This window comes from Lacerta agilis, chromosome 10 (assembly GCF_009819535.1).
Source record: "Lacerta agilis isolate rLacAgi1 chromosome 10, rLacAgi1.pri, whole genome shotgun sequence".
NCBI classification, from domain to species: Eukaryota; Metazoa; Chordata; class Lepidosauria; order Squamata; family Lacertidae; genus Lacerta; species Lacerta agilis.
This window is the reverse complement of record NC_046321.1, coordinates 54,509,446-54,533,428: the sequence shown is the minus strand read 5'-3', so window position 1 is coordinate 54,533,428 and position 23,983 is coordinate 54,509,446. Positions and strand designations below refer to the sequence as shown.

At 43.2% G+C, this 23,983-nt stretch overlaps 1 protein-coding gene and 1 non-coding gene across 20 annotated transcripts in view; one reads left to right on the top strand and one right to left on the bottom strand.

The window, feature by feature from the left end:
- Positions 1 to 23,983, top strand: part of CADPS2 (calcium dependent secretion activator 2) — a 323,931-nt gene that overhangs the window by 166,751 nt on the left and 133,197 nt on the right. The window lies entirely within an intron of this gene.
- Positions 8,014 to 8,116, bottom strand: LOC117054618. Its single transcript, XR_004427527.1, has one exon. It is a non-coding gene; the product is annotated as a U6 spliceosomal RNA (small nuclear RNA).

The window sequence follows — 23,983 nt, the reverse complement described above, 5'->3', positions numbered from 1 at the left end:
AATTGGAGAATGAGTTATTAACAGTTAATGCCCTTTAAGGCTTCCTCCACATGAATAGGAGTTCACTTTTTGAATAATAAAGAGCTAATTGCATTTTGTGTCTCCTCTGTGTGTGCCTGCCCTGTGGTTGACATCTCCTTGACACATAAACAGGACTCATGGACCACAACAGTGGAATTAACCTTGAGTTCCTACCAGTGTGTCTGTGCAGCCCGTGGTTTCTCCGCTGCCTTTCTCAGCCCTGTCTCAGCTTCAGAGTCTGAGCCTTGTTCCTAAACTCCAATGCGTCCCTCTGTTCTTGGTTACCCTTCAGCCCTGATTTGCTGTTTGCTTCCGTTGCCCTCCTTGTTCCTTGATACTGCCTCCTGGTTTGCCCCAGCCTCGCTCACCGGTGCCAAACACGGACCTGCCGGGCTCCTAGCTCATCTCAGCCTGCTGCCCACAGCCCGGCTCTGACGGGAACAAAAAGCTTCGGCGACGCTGTTCCCCACAGTTAAGTGTGAATGCCTTCACGGGGAAACGGCAATAATAATAATGATAAACTCTGCCTGCGAAGGAACAAACCGTTCCTTGTGTACCAAAACGAAAAGGTCACTGCATAAATAATTTATGGCAGGATTTTTAAAAATTTATGGAAAATACTATCTTTGAGCTCCAAGCTCAAATGATTAGGATGATACTGTTCTGCCTACAGCCAGCAAGCAGTACTTTTGCCCATCTCGACATCCAGTGGTTTTAGAAAATCAGTTCCCAGTTTCTAATATTACCTTCCTTGGTAAGGTGATCGAGAGCATGCTAGCCAGGTAGCTGCAGGTATGTCCAGAAGCAGATCATCTGGATGCATATCATTCTTGTTCTAGGCTGGTTTTAGCACTTAGCCACCCTGGTTATCCTTGGAGAGACAGGAATGTGTGCGGCCCTGTTGCTTTTCCTTGATCTCCCAGTGACTTTCAACACCATAGAACACGGTGCCCTTCTGGAATGATTTGGGGAATGGAGGCACTGTATTACAAAAAATAAAAAAATAAAATTGTGGGTCTGTCTCCACCCCCCTTCCCTTTAATTCCCCAATCTCACTCCAATCTTTTAATCTCCGCTCACCACCTGATGAGCAGAGGTTAAATCCTGCTGCCTACTCTGTGAAATCTGCAACAGGCGAACAGGATCACACAGCCAGGGCAGTATCAAATCCTGTCCTCTCAGCCATCAGCTGGTGTTTTGTCAAGGGGCTGACAGGAGAATGCAGGACACCCACAGGTCAGGAGTGCGACTTGAGACACAAAATGCAACTAGCTTTTACTCACAGAAGTAAAAAAAAAAAAAGCACAACACAACAGAGCTCATCAGAACTAGTCTCCCCTAGTTGAAGACATTTCTGGAACTGGTGTCTGGCCCCTCCTTCCCTCTCTAGGCCCCTCAAACTGTACTCCTCCCAAGCAGCCATAGACTGTGGCGACGGGAAGAGCTTCCTCTCTGGGCCTGTCTGGCCCATTGGTCAGCAATATGCAGGACTCTTCACATGCTGGGTGTCAGTGGAGGAGAACTAGCAGGAACGGAGCTGTCCAGCTGCTGAGCAGTAGTAGTAGCTCCTGCCTCCTCTGTGCCAGTCTGTGCTCAAGCACCCAGGCCTGTCCTAGAATGGCTTCCTCCTTCTTTCCCCTCTGTGCTCACTCAAACCTCCTCCTTCTACCACCTCCCAACTTGTCCCTTCAACAGACTGATCCCCAGTGTCACGCCACCACTGTCCTGGGCCCATGTCTCCTTCCTTTGTGTCATCCCTGGTGGCGACCACCCCCTTTCCTCATCCAGTCAGACCCTGACATGTCTGTGGCTTGAAGTGTTTATGCTGGCCTTACATTGGTTCACCGGTACAGCTGTTTCTGGGCTGGGTTGGCCTGGGCTTAGTTGCCCATTCTCTGTTGACCTCCCGTCTGGACTACTGTACTGCTCTCTTTGCGGGGCTGCCCTTGGAAGACAGTTCAGAGGCCACAGCTAATGGAGTATGCGGCTGTTAATCTGGCAAGTATGACAGCCCGGTGGTACCATGTGTTCTGAAAGCTGAGCACTGGCATCCCGTGAGCTTCCAGCCCCAATTCAGTGTGTTAATACTAATTTACAAAGCCCAATCAGCTTGAGACAGGTACCTAAAACAGTGCTTCCCACAATATCAAACATCACAGACTCTAGAGTCGAGCAGGAAAAGGGGCTCTGTTAGTGGTGCTGCCATTTGTGAAATGCCCTCCCTGGCAAGGCGCATCTGCCCCTCCCCCCCATATCTTTCAGGTGGAGCTTAAAAACACTCATTTTCACCTATGCATTTGACAACTGAAAGATACTGTTCCAGTGCATGGGCATCTCAGTTGGTTAAAGCGTGATGCTGATAACGCCAAGGTTGCAGGTTCGATCCTCATATGGGGCAGCTGCATATTCCTGCTTTGCAGGGGGTTGGACTGAATGATCCCCAGGTTCGCTTCCAACTCTATAATTCCATTATTCTAGCTGTGAGAGTATGTGGCTGTTTTACACATTTTTTACATGCTTGTTTTATTTTCAGTAGTTTTGTTTTATCACTCTGGTGCTCACAGCCCTGGACTTCTTTGGGAGGAAGGGCAAGGAGTGAGGTGAAATAAAATATTTGCAGTTTCAACCATTTCAGCTTAACTACTTGGGACCCAAAGGGTGGATTGTGAAAGCCAACTTTGTCATTTCAATTCTCCTGGCTTCAGCCAGGAAGATGGACAGCTTTCCAAGCATTTAATCTCAGTTGAGCATCAGTGGAGCTTGGATATCTAAAATGCAGAAGAGGTCTGAAATATATTGGGACTAACTGATAATATTAATCCCTGGGCACATGCATCCACTGAACAGATAAGTAGAAGCTCTGGTTTTAACTCACTTAAGGTTAAGTGACTTCAATTAAGTGCAGTGCGCGGCTTAAAAAAGAGTTAACCTTGGATTTATGGTAGTTCACAATGTCGTATTGTATATACGGCATTGTCAACTACAGTATGTATGGTTTTACATGCTCTTGACTGCTGCTCGTAGGACTGAGACCCAATCTGCACTTTTAGAGTGTTGTACTAGAACCTGAGAGAGCAGGGTTCGAATCCCCACTCGGCCATAAACCTCACTGGCTGACCTTGGGCCAGTCACCAGCTCTTAGTGTAACCAACCTCACAGGATTTTTGTGAGGATGAAATGGGGGGGGGGGAGGAAATCCTTGAGATCTTTGGGAGATAAAGGTGACATATAAATATAATTCCAGTTACAGGCAGGTAGCCGTGTTGGTCTGCCATAGTCAAAACAAAATAAAAAATAAATCCTTCCAGTAGCACCTTAGAGACCAACTAGGTTTGTTCTTGGTATGAGCTTTCGTGTGCATGCACACGAAAGCTCATACCAAGAACAAACTTAGTTGGTCTCTAAGGTGCTACTGGAAGGAGTTTTTTAAATTTTGTTTTGAATATAAATATAATGAACAACAATAATAACACTACCATGCAACTTTAAACAGGGTTCCTCAAAAGAACCCTGGGTTTGTTAAAGTTGCTGAAAGTTGTCAGGAGACGCCTGTTCCCCTCACCAAACTACATTTCCCAGAGTTCCCTGGGAAGGGAGGATTGAGCGTTAAACCACTGTGAGAATTACAGCTCTGTTGGGGGGGGGGGTTCCGTACAGCTCTCCACACACTCAACAAAATACATTTCGCAGGAATCTTTAGGGGAAGCCACGACTTTTTAAAGTGGCGTGATAGATGTAAAGTGCAGACAGGGCTTCCTTAAGAGGGAACACATACTTCTTAGAACGGGTTCCTTCTAGCATGTATGCTATATGTGTATCTTGACTTGGAAGAAATGCCTGCCTTTGAAAGTAACACTACCTGAAAAAAATACGTTTGGTTGGATGGGTTGTGTTTTAGCATAGCCTAGTGGCCAACAGCACGTATTGCATCGTCAAGCCAAAACATTTTAAAAACTCATTAAAAGTTGCTAAATAAAATCGGCAAGTACAGAGTTATCGACAAGGGAGAGGACAAACAAGAAAGCAAAGAGGAGGAAAGATACTTTATAAGTTTTAGTTGTTCTCAGTATACTTGTTTGCTTGTGCCTCAGGTGTTTACTACTAAATTGTGAGACACATGAACCTGCTAAGTCATACTAGCGGTTCATACAATTCAGTATTATCTGCTTTGAGAGACAGCAGTTCTGCAGCGTCTGAGCAGAGGCCTTTCCTGACTGTATCAAACCCTTTGTTTGGAGGTTAATATGAGCTGATCTGCTGATCCGTGGGCTATATTATTCATTCATTTATTTTTTGCAGGGGTGTGGATTTTGCAGACGCCTTGGGTTTTTGTTTTTGTTTTTAATTTCAAAGTGTAAATCAATCAAGGCTGCATGCATCTTTTGTTTGCAGCTGTGAGAAAGTCGATCGAGCCTTGCCACAGATTGCATTGGGAATCTCAGTCATTTCCAAGACTAGAATCTTTACAATTTCCTAATACGTCTTTGCTCTGTTTTTTTTAAAACTGCGAACCCTACAAACGCTCATGGCAAAGTGTGCGAAGCCTTTGTCATGAAAGGGCAGCCTCTTCATCAGATCTTACAGTGTGGGCAGGATGTTACCAGTTTCCAGGGGGGCACCTTAGATACCCTGTACCTAAGCCATTTGGGGCTTTCTATGCAATATCCAGTACAGTAATTGTGTCCAAAAACATCTTGGTGACCAGTGCAGATGTTTCAGAGAAGGAGGGAAGACTTTTTTTACCAGGTTGCCCCAGACTCTGAGATTATAAATGTCTAATGTTCTTGGAATGTTATGGGACAGAAGCACAGTTACCTTCTAAGCTACCTCTGTAAAATGACAATGAGTGTGGTAAGTTTGCAGCAATGAAACACACAATAAGACAACACGATAAAGCACTATAGCGCTAGGAAAATTTGCAGGGACGTGGGTGGTGCTGTGGGTTAAGCCACAGAGCCTAGGGCTTGCCGATCAGAAGGTCTGCGGTTCGAATCCCCGCGATGGGGTGAGCTCCTGTTGCTCGGTCTCTGTTCCTGCCCACCTAGAAGTTCGAAAGCACGTCAAAGTGCAAGTAGATAAATAGGTACTACTCCGGCAGGAAGGTAAACAGCGTTTCCGTGTGCTGCTCTGGTTTGCCAGAAGCGGCTTAGTCATGCTGGCCACATGACCCAGAAGCTGTATGCCGGCTCCCTCGGTCAATGAAGCGAGATGAGCACCGCAACCCCAGAGTCGTCCGCGACTGGACTAATGGTCAGGGGTCCCTTTACCTTTACCTTTTTTAAATTTGCAGCACACCTCTACAATCGCTTAGCATATTTTTCTGCAAGTTCGTTTTCTTGCTGTATGTTCAGGCTGCCAAAGATATTGATGTCGATTCTTACATACCATAGGTTGAATCGTAGGAAATAAAGTTTAGTTTTTGCCACAAAAATGTGGTGGCATTTTAACCTTTTAGGAACAAAATGACTAGATTTAAATCAGTTTACCAAAAAAAGTGAGGAAATAAGAAGATTTGAACATTGCAGAGCAGGTGACATACAGAAATTATGTTAATGAGTCATTGCATAATGATGATGAGATTACATGCAAAAGGGTTAGGGAAGAAAGAAACAGAAATGTGCGTCCTTCTGATAGATCCTTAGAGAACAGATTATAGCAACGAGTTTGATCTTTTTTTTTGCAATAATTGCTAGTAAAGGGATCTTGGAGACCTTTATAACAAGTTGCAACCATTTTAATTGCAGAGAGAAGCCGAGAGGCTTTTAATTGCCAGAAGATACATTGCTAGACGAGGTATCGCTTTGCATTCATTTCAGAGTAATTAGTCTGAAATATTTGCAAAACTTGGGGGAAATCAGACACAAACTCAACTTTTTTAAACCACAATTTGGACTAACGTCCAACACATTGCTATGCAGCTGAAAGGCTTCTTATGTGGTTTAGGCTATAATCCTGTGATTGGTTGGCATTTAAGCCAATTGACTGCACTGGGAATAAACTCTCCACTGTGTATTGGCCTCATCATCATGTTTCAATCATGGAGGGGGGGGGGGAAATCTGAATCAGGTTCTTTCCATTTAAATAAATAATCTGCTGTGATCCTTTTGTGCGTTCATCAACACTGCAATAGAGCTTCAGTGCAGTCCCATTTATTTTTTACTGAGTTATTAAAGCTGTAGTAGGAGACAAACTATTTTAGAATGCTTAACATGTTCCCCTCCCTCTTTTTTGTCTTACCTGATTTGCTAACTGCCTGGAGCATCTGCTGCCAGGCTTGTAGAATTGTTTTTTACTATATAAAATAGTATTTTATTGATGTCTAATGGCTCCGATTCTTCTTATTTCCACTTACTTAGACATTGCTTTGAGCCACTTTCCCCATATTTAAGTAATAATTGAGCCACCTCCCTTTCTATTTATTCCTTTGCTCCTTTTGTGATCTGAGTTATTTTACAGGTGAAACTCGAAAAATTAGAATACCATGGAAAAGTCCATTTATGTAATCAATTGTTTTCATTAGCTACTGGAGTTTAATACATGAGATAGACTCATGACATGCAAAGCGAGATATGTCAAGCCTTTGTTTGTTATAATTGTGATGATTATGGCGTGCAGCTGATGAAAACCCCAAAGTTGAAATTGTTAATTTGGGGTTCTCATCAGCTGTACGCCATAATCATCACAATTATAACAAACAAAGGCTTGACATATCTCGCTTTGCATGTCATGAGTCTATCTCATATATTAGTTTCACCTTTTAAGTTGAATTAATGAAAGAAATGAACCTTTCCACGATATTCTAATTTTTTGAGTTTCACCTGTGTGCATACCCCATGCAATACAGCCTTCATAGCCTCTCATGGCATGGTAATAAAGATACCTGGTGCATAATTCTCATTAAAATAGTGAAGTACTGCATCTTTTAAAAAAAATTTCCTACACTGGTTTGTTTGGTATTAAAGGATTAAGATGTTGAGCAGGTATTTTGAGTATAGTCTTTAGGATGTTGCTTTTGGACCCCCCATCAGCCCCAACTATCAGCATCCATGGTCCCTAGGGATGATGGGAATTGTAGTCTTGCAACATCTATAAATCCACAGGTTCCCCATCCCTGATACAGATGCACGTTTATGTCTGCCCCTTTGGTGTGGATGGGAAACTTCATTTACATGTGTTGACTGTTGCCACATTAAGAGGTTTCCCCACGTCTAGTACGAAACATGTGCCGATTCTTGTTGTGCATGTTTTCTCTTAACCTACGCCTGCGCTCAACACAACTTGTGGTCAGCTTTGAGGGGCTTCTGTCTCAAGATAAAACAAAGCTCTGTTCTTCCGCACTAAAGCACGCTTTGTTTCTCTGGAGCCTGGCCTATGTCTTGTGCAGTGTGGTGTAGTGGTTAAGAGCGGTAGACTCATTATCTGGTGAACCAGGTTCGCGTCTCCGCTCCTCCACATGCAGCTGCTGGGTGACCTTGGGCTAGTCACACTTCTCTGAAGTCTCTCAGCCCCACTCACCTCACAGAGTGTTTGTTGTGGGGGAGGAAGGGAAAGGAGAGTGTTAGCCGCTTTGAGACTCCTTCGGGTAGTGATAAAGTGAGATATCAAATCCAAACTCTTCTTCTTCTTCTTCTTCTTCTTCTTCTTCTTCTTCTTCTGCATCTGTTTAGACTCATTCCAGTTCTTTCTAGCACTGAGGAGAGGGGGGGAAAACACTTCATTGTGAAACACTTGCAGCTTCCATTTTGATTACATATTGAGAAGCATTTAATTATCTTATCTCATTTAATTAGCCACGCTGCTGGGGTCAATTGCTTTTTTATTAGCATGGCAGGCTTCCGACTTTGATTGGCATGAAATAGCATAAAGCGCCGTATTTCGTTTTAAGGCGGGACACTTCCGAGACTTTGGCCGTTCTGTCGTTTTATCAAATTGTAACATGTTATGTCGTGTGCGTTTCTAACAGGACCAGCAGAGCTTCTCTGCCTTCAGATCAGGGAATTTGAAAGCGGAATGTTCTTAACTTTCTGCGCAAGGAGCCATGCTAATCTTCTCTGTATCATTCCAATTTTAATATATGCGCTGCCGAAGCGAGCACATGTTCTTAACTTTCTGAATGAACAGAGACGGGGAAAAAGTCAAGGCGTAATCCAGAACAGTAGTGCAGTTTGAATATCTATGTTCCTTAGCACCATTCCTGAAGCTAGTGGTGCATATTTTTAATGCTCATTAAATTTTGTGATGAAAATACAGCAGTCCCTTAAATTCATGCGTGAAGAAGAAGAAGAAGAAGAGAAGAAGAGTTTGGATTTGATATCCCGCTTTATCACTACCCGAAGGAGTCTCAAAGCGGCTAACATTCTCCTTTCCCTTCCTGCCCCACAACAAACACTCTGTGAGGTGAGTGGGGCTGAGAGACTTCAGAGAAGTGTGACTAGCCCAAGGTCACCCAGCAGCTGCATGTGGAGGAGCGGGGAAGCGAACCCGGTTCCCCAGATTACGAGTCTACCGCTAGTGCTAGTCCACTCGTCTCCACATTGATAGTGGATATGGGCATAGGCAAACCCTACACAAAAAGACTTGGTTAGCGTGTAATAATACTACTATGGCTTAGCGCAGGGGTCAGCAAACTCCAGCCCGGGGGCTGGATGTGGCCCCCCAGGCTCGTAAATCCTGCCCGGGGACCCTGCCATCCGCTCAGTCAGTCCCTGCACGGACTGGCACTTCCGCAACGCTGGCACGGATTCTGGGCTGGCAGCGATGCTGGCACAGCTTCGGATTGGCTGCAGGAAGCCCAGAAATAACGCTTCAGGTTAAGAACTTTGCTTCAGGATAAGAACAGAAATCGTGCTCTGGCGGTGCGGCGGCAGCAGGAGGCCCCATTAGCTAAAGTGGTGCTTCAGGTTAAGAACATTTTCAGGTTAAGAATGGACCTCCGGAACGAATTAAGTACTTAACCAGAGGTATGAGCTATCTAAAACTAATACAAGCTGCTTCCAGTCCTCTGTATTAAACAGCATTGGCCACAAGAGGGCACCATGGTTTAAAGGAAAGCTAAGAAACTGTTAAGCCTATGGGTGAATTTGAAGTTCAGAATGTAAAAATGGGCAGTGTGGAAAACGTTTGGGTTTCATTTTCTAATGGCAAACTAAAAAAAAATTGTTTCCAAAGCTTAGTTATATGCAAACTATGTCATGTTGGGTGCCCGTTCAATTTTGCTTTGGAAGAATGAAGAAAGAAACTCTTTCCTGCCTTAAAATGTATTTCTGCTTTCATTTTGAAGAGAGTGCTACATGCAAGACGTTGCAGTCTTTGATATTAGGTGTTCAGAAGTTTTTTTGGTTATATCCTTCAGTGGTGATCAGACCGCGGCTATGTCTGTTCAGAGGCAAGTCACACAGATTTCAAGTTGATAAACTTACAGTGCCACACAAACCCCTTTAATGCATTTTAGGTGTATATATGTAAGGAGGTTTTTTTTTTTTTTTTTTTAGTCTAAATCAAAAGAACATAAAATGTCAATCTGACACACAGAGGAGTTTGAATCCAGCTTCATCATGCAGGTATATTTGGCAAATAGGATTGACTTTCTGGGTCAGGAGTCCACATGGGGTTGTTATTTGTCTCATCTGCACGTAACGCCAAGCCCATAAACTATGATTTATGAAGCCATTGTTGTTGTTCAGTCGTTCAGTCGTGTCCGACTCTTCGTGACCCCATGGACCAGAGCCCGCCAGGCACGCCTATCCTTCACTGCCTCTCGCAGTTTGGCCAAACTCATGTTAGTAGCTTCGAGAACACTGTCCAACCATCTCATCCTCTGTCGTCCCCTTCTCCTTGTGCCCTCCATCTTTCCCAATATCAGGGTCTTTTCCAGGGAGTCTTCCCTTCTCATGAGGTGGCCAAAGTACTGGAGCCTCAACTTCAGGATCTGTCCTTCTAGTGAGCACTCAGGGCTGATTTCTTTGAGAATGGATAGGTTTGATCTTCTTGCAGTCCATGGGACTCTCAAGAGTCTCCTCCAGCCATACTGAGCCCAAATGCTTCGTTCCTCCCTACCATGAAAGAAAACATGAAGAGGCTAGCTTAGCATGATGTCCAAACCAGGCCAGAATGATGGTTTGTTTTGCTCTGCAAACCATCATAGCAAGCCAACTCGAAACCATCATTTGTTCTTGGCTTTGCGATCGCGACTTGTTAGGGTGAGGAAAGCCACGGTTGTGGGTGTAGAGACTACTCTCCGTGGTTTGCCTACCTCCTTGTGGGAGGCAGAAGCGAAGTGGAAGCTCTTAAGCTCTGGGCACCAGCAGGGACACAACTGAAGAAACTCAACTGCAAGACAGTTAAACCCAGAAGATGCAGAAGACGTCAGCTGCTTGCACCTTGTGCTAGAAATGTTTTGCGCAGGGGAAAAAATGAAGTACAGTGGTACCTCGGTTTACAAACTTAATCCGTTCCTGAAGTCCGTTCTTAAACCAAGTCCTTTCTTCAACCGAGGCGCGCTTTCCCTAATGAGGCCTCCCGCCGCCGGTGCCCTTCCACAGTTCAGCTTCTGTTCCTAGACCGAGGTAAAGTTCGCAAACCAAAGTTTTGGTTCTGCACCTGGGAGAGAACGATTTGGTGGTAGGGGGAAGGCATTGCTCTGACCCTGGCTGCCAGGGCAGACATCAAAAGCTTGTAGGCCATGTACCCGGCAATGACCTTCTGCTGGTCCAATCTCCTCCCCCGCCTGCGCTGAAGAAGGGTTGACAGGCCCTCTCACAAGAGAAATAGATAAGATTAAATAATTAGGTAATTAGGTTTTAAAAAAGTGATTAATATGTTTAGAAATATAATATGTTTAGGAATATAAATAAAGTTTAGAAATTTAAGAAGTTTAGAAGTTACTAAAGAATATTAGACAAGGGACGCAGGAAGAGGAGACAGGAGGAAGTCCCACTACAATGTGAGGAAGGAGTATTTGATAAGAGGTAGATATATGTGTTTATTTTGTGTGATTTGTATTTGTTACAGGTGGGTAGCCGTGTTGGTCTGCCATAGTCGAAACAAAATAGAAAATTCTTTCCAGTAGCCCCTTAGAGACCAACTGAGTTTGTTCTTGGTATGAGCTTTCGTGTGCATGCACACTTTCGTGCATGCACACGAAAGCTCATACCAAGAACAAACTCAGTTGGTCTCTAAGGTGCTACTGGAAAGAATTTTCTATTTTGTTTGTATTTGTTAGTTTGTAGTTTGTAGATTGTTTAATTTTTGTGTATAAAACACCCAATAAATATGATTTTTTTAAAAACAAAAAACAAAACAGGCCCTCTCACATTAATTATGCGGTGCAAAAAGTCAACAGGGCCATGCGCAACACCATGCGGCAAATCGGCGGACTCTATTCCACATCCCACCATCAGAGTGGATAAGGGTGGGCTACTTAGGGCTGACGGGGTACATTTGACCCTCCTGGGGAATGAGCTTTGGCATGCATGACATGCAATGATGTCTTAAAGATTGGGTGGACAGGTGTTTGTTCTTCAGCTGCGGGTTTCTTCAAGTTGGGGGGAGGCATTTCATGCACCCCCACACGGCAGCATTTGCAGGGCCCGTTAAAGGGTTGATTGCAGGAGTCCCTAGAGCAGTGGCATGTAGGTCAAACTCCTGACGGTGGTAAGGTGGGAGGGCAGGATGTGTAAGTTTGTGCTTTACAGTCCCCTCCCACTGCACAGCCAGTGTGGTGTAGTGGTTAAGAGTGGTAGACTCGTAATCTGGTGAACTGGGTTTGTGTCTCTGCTCCTCCACATGCAGCTGCTGGGTGACCTTGGGCTAGTCACACTTCTTTGAAGTCTCTCAGCCCCACTCAGCTCACACAGTGTTTGTTGTTGGGGGGGGGGAGAGGAGAATGTTAGATGCTCTGAGACTCCTTCAGGATGTAAAATCCAAACTACTCTTCTTCTTCTTCTTCTTCATTGTCCTGCACATCCTTATGCCAGGTTCCCCACATTCTGAAGTTAAATAAAGTTGTGGCCAATTTGAACCCATACTTTGGTCTCTTGTCTCTTTCTTTGGGGGGTAGGCTCCACGGACAGGGTTCAGCGCGTGTGCTCGCAAACAGAACTGTAAACCAAGGTACCACTGTGTAACTAAATGGGTTCTTCTGCTGGCACAAGCAACTTCTGTTGGAACCTGCCGGTTAGAGGGCTGTACTCTTCCACTAGCAACGACACAAACATTTTCAGAAGGCCGCAACCAGTGTGGTACTCACGCTTTTGTGAATTCAGTCCTGTGCCTTTGGTGGCTGTGTCACTCGTGGAATTTGGTCTCAGGAAGCTGTTAAGACAGTACATTTGCATCAAGGGTGTAGCTTCATGTCCTCAGTTTCTGCAGGGGAAAGGGTCTCCAGAAAACCTCACGTAGAGTGAAATCGATAGTGATGAGCCAAGGGGCCGGTCAAGGGAATGTGCCGACGAGCAGCTTAAATTCACTCCAAAGCTGAGCAGCCCAACTCATGGAGCAATCATTGCATTATCCTATTGTAACGGACCAACCCTGTGCCTGGGTGTGAGCAGGTGCCCAGCACTCGAAGAGTTAACACCCACTCTAGATGACTGGCAGCACAATCGCAGAGGCGGGTCTTTTCCACCTTTTAAAAGGGGAGAATGGCAGTTGGGGCGGTTGTTGTGGGTTGTGGGTCAGGGAGTGAGGGTGAGAGGGAGAGCGGGTTGGAGGTTAGGCTTAGGTTAGGAAAGGAAAACGTTTATTCCTGTTTAAAGTTGTATCCAAGCTTATGTACCTAAATGAAGAACATTGTAACCGCAATCTACCTTAACTTCCTTTATTTATAAGTTACCTCAATAAACATATTTTTGTTGTTCAACGTTTGTGGACTCGGGCAGTGCGTCAGTACCTCTAGAGGTGTGGTTGAGGGGATAAGCACTAGAGGTTTCCTTGAGGAAAAGGGGACGGGTGGCTTATTTCCCTAACACACAGAGGACTGGGCAGGGAAGCCAAAGGTGCCACGCAGTTGCCAGAAGGAAAGGGCAAGCTGCAGCAGTTTGGGAACCCAGAGGGTGGGAGAATCCCAAGGTGGCAGGAGTTTCACTTTAAGAACGTGGAGAACTGAGGTACCCCAAGGACTTCTCTCAATACATCATTGTGGGGATTCATTTTAGTCGTCGGTGAACCCTAGGGAGAGACACAGTCAGGGGAAACGTTTTACAGTTGTGAGGGCTCTTGGTGGGACACTGAAAGGGCCCGTCACACCTATATATTAAACACCACCTAAGAATTGCCCCAGGATACTCTATGGCAAACTATTCGGAGTCAATGTAATGACGTTCAAAATCAGCCTGAGAGTGTTTAGACCACCCATGGGTAATTGGAGGCGGGGCAGTTCTTTTGATAAAAGGGTTCAAAGCTTTTAGTGACTGTTTCTGCTGCTGCTGCTGCTGCTGGGATTTTGCTTGTACAGTTTTGTAAGTTCAGAGTGCTACAACAAAGTCTATCGTGGCCTTACCAGGATCCACCATGCTTGCAGAATCCAGGAACATTCCAGGTTTTTTTCCACACTTGATGCAACCAAGTATTACACATTCTACAATAGTTGCTTCTCCCCCACAAAAAAAAACACAATAAGAAGCTCAGATTTCTATCTCAAGCAATATGGATACTTTGGTGAATCTGTTTTCAGGATCAGGATCAGTAGAACTCAATTTCAGAAGTTTTTAAAGCCTCACTAGTGATCATTCGTGTTTGCGAAACATTTTATCCATATGAGAAGTTAGGAGCAGTTTCTCTTAAACTGTTTTGCTTGAGTGAAATATAATAATAATAATAATAATAATAATAATAATAATAATAATAATAATAATAATAATAATAATTTATTTCTACCCTGCCCATCTGGCTGGGTTTCCCCAGCCACTCTGGGTAGATTCCAGCAGAAGGTTAGAAACACATTAAAACATCAGTCATTAAAATCTTCCCTAAACAGGGAACCCTATTCGTTTTTATCGTCCTGTTTTGTAGCTACTTTAGACAAACTGCGCAGTGGAATGCAGAATGTGAGTGTACCTCATATGTGTGTACACACACACACACACACACACACAAACAGATATATATATATATATATATATATATATATATATATATATATATGTGTAACACCAGCTTGATGTTTGTTGACTCGGTAGTCTGACAAACAGCATCTGAGAGTTTCTAAGAAGGTCATTTAAAGCCCACTTAACACTCGTGTAGCCTCGTTGACTTCAATTGGATTGTACCCAATGCAAGCAGCCACTGAAGTGCCTCAAAGTGCAACTACAAGATTACTGTACAAATCTGTGGTTGCCTCTGTACGGATTTAGACGGTTTCGAATTCGTCAGTCACCTTTCTACTGTGTTTTTATGTCAGTGGCAGCCCAGTGAGGGGAACTGCGTACTACTTAATCTAGCAGGGTTTCCCAAACTTAGGTCTCGAGCTGCTTCCCACCCCCCCCCCCATCATCCATGACCACTGGTCCTTGCTAGCTAGGTATGATGGGAATCGTAGACCAAAAACAGCTCAAGGCCCAAGTTTGGGAAACCCTGTAATCGAGGTTAATGCAATCCGCTGTGTGTGTCCCATCACAGTTATGCATTACCCACAGCGTATTACTTCCCTAACCTGATGCTCGCCAGATGTTTTGGATTATAGTTCATTTCATCCCTGATCATTGTCCTTGCTGGCTGTTGCTGATGGGATTTGGGGCAGCAGCAGGCTGAGAAACGGAACAAATCAAGGCACTCATATTGCCTTAAGAACCTCTTGTTCGGGTTTTGGGACTGGTGGGTTGTTTTCAAGTGGAATTTATGGTTTTAATAAGTAAGTAATGCTGTTGGAGGAGGTTAGTAGTGGGTGCCATTCAGGCTTGCCCTGTACTCTTGGAAATACAGTGCGATTACTCGTGTGTTGGATCTGTGTACCTATGAAGCTGAGGTCGCTTCTCCTCGATTGGGATGTGATAATTAATTTGCAAGGCCCTTCATTAACCTGCCAGTGTAGCTTTGCTATTAAACAACTAATAAGTGTGTTGACTTGAAACTTTCTTGTTTCCTTGATGAGTTCCAAACCTCTGGCAGTGTTTTAAAATATTTTTGTTAAATTAATTTCTTTGGCAGATTTTGTTTAAAAAGAAGGAAGAAGAAATGTGATTATGAGTGATTACAAAACTAATTACAAGATACAGCAAATAGCTTGGTTCATGATTTATGGGGGGATATGCTGAATTGTTTCGTGGCTGTAGCCGTGGAACAGGTTGAGAACCAGTAAGGTGAAGTGGTTGTAATTTTGGTCTAAGAGTGCAGAGATGTCACCAATACTCTCTCGGCTGATGTAAGGACAATGTTTGGACTCTTGGGCACACCATGTAAGTTTTAAGAACTGGTTTTAATTCCTGCATTGCAGGGGGTTAGACTAGATGGCCCCTGGGGGACCCTTCCAAATCTGCAGTTCTATGATTCTGTGATACAGCATTATTTTAAATAGTTGTAACCCACCCTGGAACCTTAGGGTGAAAGGCTGGTAATAAAATAAAATGATGGTGATGACAATTGATAAGAACGGCTGCCCCATGTTCCTTGAAGGAGCTGTTCCACCTGGCCTTTGGGTTGGTTTCTGTTTGATATTTATGCTTCATTCTTTTATTGGTGGGTTATTTGAAAATGAGACTGCAGTTTTAATATTGAATTTTTAAATTTGTATTTTAATCTGTTATTTTAAATTGATTGTGTTATGTTTTTTCTGGAATTTTAATTAGCCGCCCTGAGCCCGGTTTTTGGCTGGGAAGGGCGGGGTATAAATAAAAACTTATTATTATTATTATTATTATTACTTCAGATGATGATGATTACAGTGGTACCTCAAGTTACAAACACCTCGGGTTACAAACACTTTGGGTTACAGACTCCGCTAACCCAGAAGTAGTACCACAGGTTCAGAACTTTACCTCAGGATGAGAACAGAAACTGTGTGGCAGCGGGAGGCCCCATTAGCTAAAGTGGTACCTCAGGTTAAGAACGGTTTCAGGTTAAGAACGGACCTCTGGAACGAATTAACTTCATAACCCAAGGTACCACTGTATTATTGTTGTTGTTGTTGTTGTTGTTGTTGTTGTGAATTTTTATTATTTATACCACGCCCATCTGGCTGGATTTCCCCAGCCACTCTGGGCAGCTCCCAACAGAATATTAAAAACACGATAAAACATCAAACATTAAAGTCTTCCCTAAACAAGGTGAATTTGGAGACGCAGTTCTCCAGCCCAGGCAGCGCATATGAAAATACATATGTTGGTGAAAATGGGATCCAGAAATGCATTGTGTTAGAAGAAATACGCCTACAAAACCTATGTTTTTAAGGAGAAATTTGCAGTCAAATGCCAGTGAATTTTCATAAGGACTTTAAAAAAAAAAATACTGATATGAAAATTTGGAGAACTTAATAAGATTGGAAAGGTGAGAAACTGAAATGGAAATATTTTCCCTTTCCTAATAGTACATAAGAGAAATTATCACTGGAGAAAGATGGTTTTGGCTTTCTTATAGTAGTACATGTGTACAGCGTATCCACATTTGCATCCTAGTTACTGGGGAACTGCAGGCGGGTGAAGCCTTCTGACCATCTGCCCCCCCCTCCCTTTTTTATCCAAGGGAACCGATCCTGTGATCTGTCGTGCTGGGCGACAATCGTCTCTTCTCCTGGCACTGGAGCTCGACCCTAGTCCCGCAATTTTACAGTGTTAAGCTCAAAACCTATTGTGCTTCCAAGTAAGGTTGGTAGAAAGGAGCACATAGTAATGTTTGAGTTTACCTCCCCTATTCAAGTGTCCCGTCCCTGCAAAAAGGCTGCATTACAAAAGGCTACCAGGAGTCAATTATCTGTCTTACATGTAACTTTCAAAATAATAGACGTGTGGACCTCCTGACTGAACATTTTTTGAGAGCATGCACTGATTTGGCTTTTTTGCGTGTTGGTGAAGGTAGGTGGTTGGAATAAAAATATGTAATACAACAGTTGTGTGCCTAAAGGTTAAATGAAGAAGAAGAAGAAGAAGAAGAAGAAGAAGAAGAAGAAGAAGAAGAAGAAGAAGAAACACAAACACAAACACAAACACAACAAATTTATTATTTTTTATTTATACCCTACCCATCCGACATGGTTTCCACTTTTGTAAGGAACTATTTCAGAGTCTGTTCTTTCGTTCCTTCCCCATTTTGGTTTCTTTTTCTTCACTCCTTTCAAAATAAAAATAAAAATGGGGAGGGGGGCTTGACTTTCAGGCTAATTTATCTGAAGTATTTATCTCTATTTCTATGCAAGCATATATTAAGAATAATGTTTAAATGAAGGTTGTTTTTTTTTTTAAAGGAATCTATTCGCTTTCTTTCTTTTTCTTGGATTGGTTTTAGAATTTTTATTTAGGCTGCAATCCTGGGTTGAAGTCCCATTGAACTGAATTTACTTACTTTTGAGTAGGACATTGATAGGATTGCTCTGATAGAACAGCTGCTTGGATCAAGATCAGGTTGTGACTGCTTTGGGACTTTTGTTGGAAATTATGAAAGGGTTCCTGCATAATTTCCGATTTTGTAAGCATGCGTTCAGAAGGAAGAGAAACGTCTTGATACAGGAGGTGAGAAGTGACCACTAATTAGCTAAGAAAAATGTGGCATAAATAATATGATTTTGTTTTCTCTTTGGGATTTTTTTTAAAAAAACTTAAAGGTATTGAATCCCCTTGTCTGCAGAAAGTGGTCTACAAAGATAATTTAATAGATTCGTTTACTTTCATTTATGGCCCTCGTTTGTTCCAGGCGGTTTAGCTGGGGTTCCCAGGTGGTTTTCAGGCACTGAAAACGCCTTCACCTACTTCATTTCAGCAAGGTAGAGCACCATGCTGTATGCAGCTACAGTAAGTAAAGAATAAGAGTGGAGTGTTTCTGAAGATGTAACTCCCACCGTGGCAGTGGTCTAGCAAACATTTTGGAAGCCTGGTGGGCAGTTTTTCTTGGCTTACCAGGGGGGACGGGACCCTCTAGCTTCATCTTTTTAAAGAAAAAAGAAATCCCCTTCTTAGTAAGGTTGCAGAGAACCTACAGACAACATATATACCTGTTGTTTTTAAAACAAAATAAAAAATAAAAAAATCCTTCCAGTAGCACCTTAGAAACCAACTAAGTTTGTTCTTGGTATACACTCTGTGTTTGACAAGTGAACTTTCCTGACTTGCAGTGACTACTAGCAAGTACCATATTTTTCGCTCCATAAGACTTTTCCTCCTAAAAAGTAAGGGGAAGTATCTGTGCGTCTTATGGTGGTCCCTGGAGCTGAATTGCCCAGGGGCCAAAAGAGGATCATGCTTTTTATTTTACAAAGAGAAAAGGGAGTGTTGAAAGGACCCCGCTCAGCAGCTGACCAGCAAGAGATTGGGGGAGAGATAAGAGTCCCGGCTCCCTTTCAGCCCTGCCCCCTTGCCCAGACTTCCATTGTTGAATGTGCTGCAGAGGGAGGTTGTTTGTTTCCCCAGCGACATGTGACTGGCTGATTAGATTATCTGTCTGGAAACTGTAGAAAAGGCTCCCTTTCCTTTAGAAGCTGCAGAAATGTGAGTTGAACCCCATAAAAATGGGGCTTTTCCTCTTTGCTTTTCCCCCTTTGCAAAAAAAAGCTGCAAAACTTTTAGCTGATCCTAAAAAAAACCAGGGCTTTTCCCTTTGCACAAAAGCTGCAGAACTTTTAGCTGATCCTCAAAAAAACAGGGTTTTTCCCTTTGCAAGAAAAGCTGCAAAACTTTTAGCTGATCCTCAAAAAACCAGGGCTTTTCCCTTTGCGAAAAAGCTGCAAAACTTTTATTAACTGATCCTCAAAAAAAGGCTTTTAGAAGAGGAAAACCAGAAAAAAAATTCCTCCTCTAAAAACGAGGTGTGCCCTATGGTCCGGTGCGCCTTATGAAGCAAGAAATACGGTATTTGTTTCAGTTGTCTTTATTAGTGAGATGTAGGATATGCTACATGAGTAAATGTGAGGTAGGCGTTCTATAGGAAGAAAAATTGGAAGTTTCAGCTGGCCTGTATTGTTCAGAAGCTGAACTGATGACTCTCTGTTGCTTTACATTGGTGGCGACAGCCAATATCTTGAGCCTCCTTCATTATGCCTGTATTAATGGGCAAAATATACAGGAAGGAGTAGAAATAAAGGCGGGAGAGGGGGGAATCAAAGAAATACCTGGAATTTAAATGCCGATTTTCCTATTCGTGAAATAAGCATCTCGTTCATTGGAAGTAAATAGAAATGGTCTCCATTATTGTTTAGCTTTCTTGACACTCAAGATATTCGTACTTAGCAAACATAATTGCAACAGCTGTTTGGGCTGATTCTCTCTCCCCCCCCCCTTTCCTCCCCTTCCACCTATTTGTTGTGAAGATGTGTTTAGTCCTCTTTCTCAAGAGCGCAGAAAAGTACTAAAATCAATCTGGAAATGTTTGCTGCTACGCTTTTGATGACCCAGGCCATATTGTTGCCTTGAGTCTGTTGTCTCTCTCTCTCATCCTCAATGGAAGGCAAAAAAAGGGGGGGTGTCTTAATCTTGTAGGGTTAAATAAAAGAAGGAATGTGGTACAAGGAAAGATTCCTTTTATGCTAGGCAACAGCACTGAACATGTTGTGATGACTGAAAGTGCCTGTGGGCATTTGGTCCCTATTGGTTCTCACATTGAATGCAATGGTGCCCACAGATAGCCTATATTGTTGTCAGTTAAATGGGATCATGAGTGTCTGAAAGGTGTTTGAGAATGAACTGAAAATCATTTTCACAAGTGGATGATTACTTCTGCCACATGTTAACCGAACTCTATCAGAATGGCCCAGATTTTGAGACTACATTAATTGCTCTTTCAACCTTGACTGAGGTTTCTTTTTTAAGAAAGCCCTTTGCCGGACTAAACAGCTATGAGTATTGATTTTTTCCCCCCTCCTCCTTCTTCCCCTTGTTGTATTTTCCCCTATTGTGATAAATAAAACCTTATAGAAAGCAGAGGAGTTGTATTGAAGATGCATATGGGATTGCTCCATTCCTTAGAATAAAAAACCAACAACCAAACAAGGAGAAAACAATCTCTCCGAAAGTCATAAAGCCAGCCATCTCACGTGAATGAATTGTTCCAGTATTCCATAGATAAATTATGCTGTTCATTCAGCTAGCCATTAGTAATGAGGACATTTTCATCAACATGTAGAACTGTGAAAACTCCCAGCTTGGTCTTAATGCATAAACTTTCGTTTTCTCTGTACATATTTGACATACAGGCAGATAATAGAGACTACCATTGCTGTGTATTCTGTGTGTGTTTTTGTTCCTTTGGGACTTGTCTTCAGGTGGCAGGGGAAGAATATTTTCCACATGCTGTATTAACGATTTTGATTATTGCATTTAACACAAAACACAGTTTTCTTGTTGTGGAAGTACAGCATATCCAAGGGGGGAATTGTATAAGGATAGTCACTCGGAATATGTGGGGGGAAACAACAACCCAGGACCCATTATAATGTTTGTTATTTTGAAAAAAAATACATTTTAATAATGCCTTTGAAATGTCCGCGGTGCTACATGGGGGACTTTGCACACTCAAAATGTAGCAGAGAAGAGAGCTCATTAATTAGACATAGATTAGGCTGTTTTGCATTTCCCTACCCAAGGGCAGAAAGGAGGATCCAACCCCATAAGACCATTACCCAGTGGCAGAGCATCTGTTCCATATATACAGTAAATCCCAGGTTCAACCTCCAGCATCTACAAATGGTGTGGAAAATACTCCTGAAAACCTGGAGATCTGCTGTCAGCCAGTGTAGACATTATTGAGCTCAGTGGACCAGTGGTCTGACTTAGTATACTGCAGCTTCCTATTTACCCCAAAGGCGCTTCCCTCCAACCATGGAAACCTCCTCAGTCCTTGGCTTTTTGATATCAGAGCTCCAATATCAGTAGAAGTAGAAAGGAGGCGCATTGGAAATCATGCATCCCAAAGATCTAGAGGAGCAATGGGAAACTTCCGATACCCAAACCAGTCTTGGCGCATCAGGGGTCTGTGTTGGTCCATTGTGTACCTGTCCATCAGCTGATATCTCTGGGGGTTCAGTCCTGCTGGGGACTGAGCCCTCCACTTATCAGCTGATGAAGGCAGGGGTGGGGTTCAGTCCTGCTCACTTTGGCTCCATACACCTGGGAACAAGGTGCATAGTCAAAGCAGTGCGGGGCTATTTGAAAGCCCTTTTGCAAACAGCCTCACGCTGCTTTATAAACCTCCGATTTTAGCATGGCTTTCCCTGACTGTTTGAGTTTTTGCCTTTCCACTTCAGTTCTGGGCAATGTGAGCAGTGGGTTATTTAATTCCCCCCTTTGCATTGTTGTAACCAATAAGGAAGCATGGGAAGAAGCAAGGCTTTTCCTGAAACCTGATGAAGAATTCCAGAATTGGAGAAGCGTACTGACCAAGCCTGCAATCTTATAACATACTTGAATTCGGTGGGACTTACTACAGAGTAGACACGTTTGTGATTACACTGTAAATCAATGCGAATTTCAGGAGGATTTGTGCATTTAGAAATGCATGCAAACATTTTGGGGAGCTTGTAGTCAAAGTTTGACGAGCTTAAATGGATCGTAGAAGACAAGGGATGTTGCAGGCCTTGAAAGAACATGTGGAGGGGGTTGCAAGCTGCAAAATCTAGCTTCTTCACTAGTTCCCACACCCTCCATTACACCCTAACAATTGCCACCACCGCACAACCCCCCAACATCTTCATATTCAATGAACGGAAGGCGTTCTACATGTATACAGATGTACGTAGGTAAAGAGTAGCCATTTTGTACTGTTTGCTTTAAAATTCCTGGCGGTGCACATAATGTTGCATGCAGTGGCGTGTTCCTCTATATATACCTTCCCTGCAGGAAAAGGTTCTGGCATTTTCAACCTTTTTGAAAATGGAGGAGGAGGGAGGGAGAGAGCAGCCACCAGAGACCTCCTTGGAGAGTCTGGGAGAGCCTCCTTCTCAACGAACCCGCCGATCACTTAGCATTCAAGAGCAGAGAATGCAGAGGAGTGTGGCTCCTGGGACTTGCCGTAGGTTCTCAGGATGTTGTTGGGGACGGAAGAGGAGGGGCTCAGAGTAGGCAATGTCTCCCTTGCGTGGAGACATGGGTTCTTTGCCTTGCACCCAGATGACTGAATGAAACCCCTAAATACGAACTTGCTTGTTCTTCTTGCCTTTGATGCTGCCGGGGGGGGAGGAGAGGATTATCCACGCCTGACATCAAGTGTGTTTCATACACTTTGATGTAGCCACAGGCTTCAGGTATAGCTAGAGGGGAGAGGTAATGTTTAGGATACCAGCCACCTGTGAGGGTCAATGCCAGTCACCTGTGTTAATCATGTGATGTAGCCTGCCTGGGCCTATAAAGGTTGGGTGTGTCTTGAGTGCGGACCAGCCATCTCCTTGCTGTGGAGTCCGTCCCATGGAATGCTGTGAGCAGGGATAAGGGAGGAGCCATCGGACCTTTGCTATAAATTTCTTCCCTTTTTAAAATAAGCCATTAGACCTGATCACTCTGGCGGTTTGAGCACCTTTTCCTTTTTTATTTATTTAAATTTTCAGATTTACAAACAGCCATCCAGCTGACAAATAAAACAATTTCCATAAGTTCCCTTGGACTTCCCTCCTCCCCTTTTGTGGGTCCTTATGTTAACTTTTTCTCGTGCATCTTCTCCGTTAATCCAATTCTATTAATTCTCCGATAAAAACCACAGCCCACCTTTTAACTACAAGCATCATTCCAATCCTACTAATAATTTTAATTGTTTGCAATGAATGTTTTAGGGAAATTAGATATTTTCCCCATTCCTTATTGAAATTTTGGCCTTCCTGATTCCTATTTCTCCTGCTGAGTTTTGCCGTTTCTGCATAGTCCATCAGTTTAATCTGCCATTCTTCTCTAGTAGGGACTGTGCCTTCTTTCCATCTCTGGGCAAATAGTGTCTGGGCAGCAGTAGTCACATACATGAAAAGTCTCTTCTGGTCGCTTGGAATTTCAGCACCTACAATTCAAAAGGGGGGGGGGAGCTTCTGGGTTGTTGTTTTTAGAAAAGGTAATTTTCAACATTTTTTTTTCAATTCATTGTATATCATCTCCCAAAATTCTTTTACTACTTTGCAAGTCCACCACATATGATAGAAGGTGCCTGGGCACCTTTCTTTGGAATTCCTCCATATCCGAACTCCTGTGGACCCTCTGCCGGCTCTGCAGGGATATTTCAATTGGCGTAGTTGGCAGGATATTTCAGGGCAGTCAGCTTGTGAAGCGGAATGGCAGAAGATGCAAGACAGGCAACAGGAGGGACCTTTCCCTGCGATGCATATTTGCTACTGTGAGATGATGTGATGGCCAGCAGCTTTAGAATGGGCTTCAATAAATCAATGAAGGATGAGGCTGTCATTGGAGGTTGGATTTCCTCCTATCTGAGATGGTGTGCTTCAGGGGACTCATATCATGTGTATGAGAGGAATGTTGTGGTTATGTCCCGCTTGTGAGCTTCCTAGAAGCATATGGTTGACTACTGGGGAAAATGGAATGCTGGACTAGATAGATTTTTTTGATCCGGTCCAGCAGGACTTTACTTACATTCTTTTCTTTTTTTAAATGAATTTTATTTTCAGTTTTCAAAAGTTTACAAATACACACCTACCAATCACATACTTCCAATGCAAATACATATCAGGCTTCCCCCATTTTGTGGTTTCTTCTCTTGCTTAAATCTTTAACACTGCTTTTTCCACTTTACTCCATTTTTTAATTATTCTACAATTAAGTTTAATAATTCTTTTAACTGCTTGATTTAAATTAGCCCTACTAATGTACTTAATTGCACACAATGAATTTTCAAC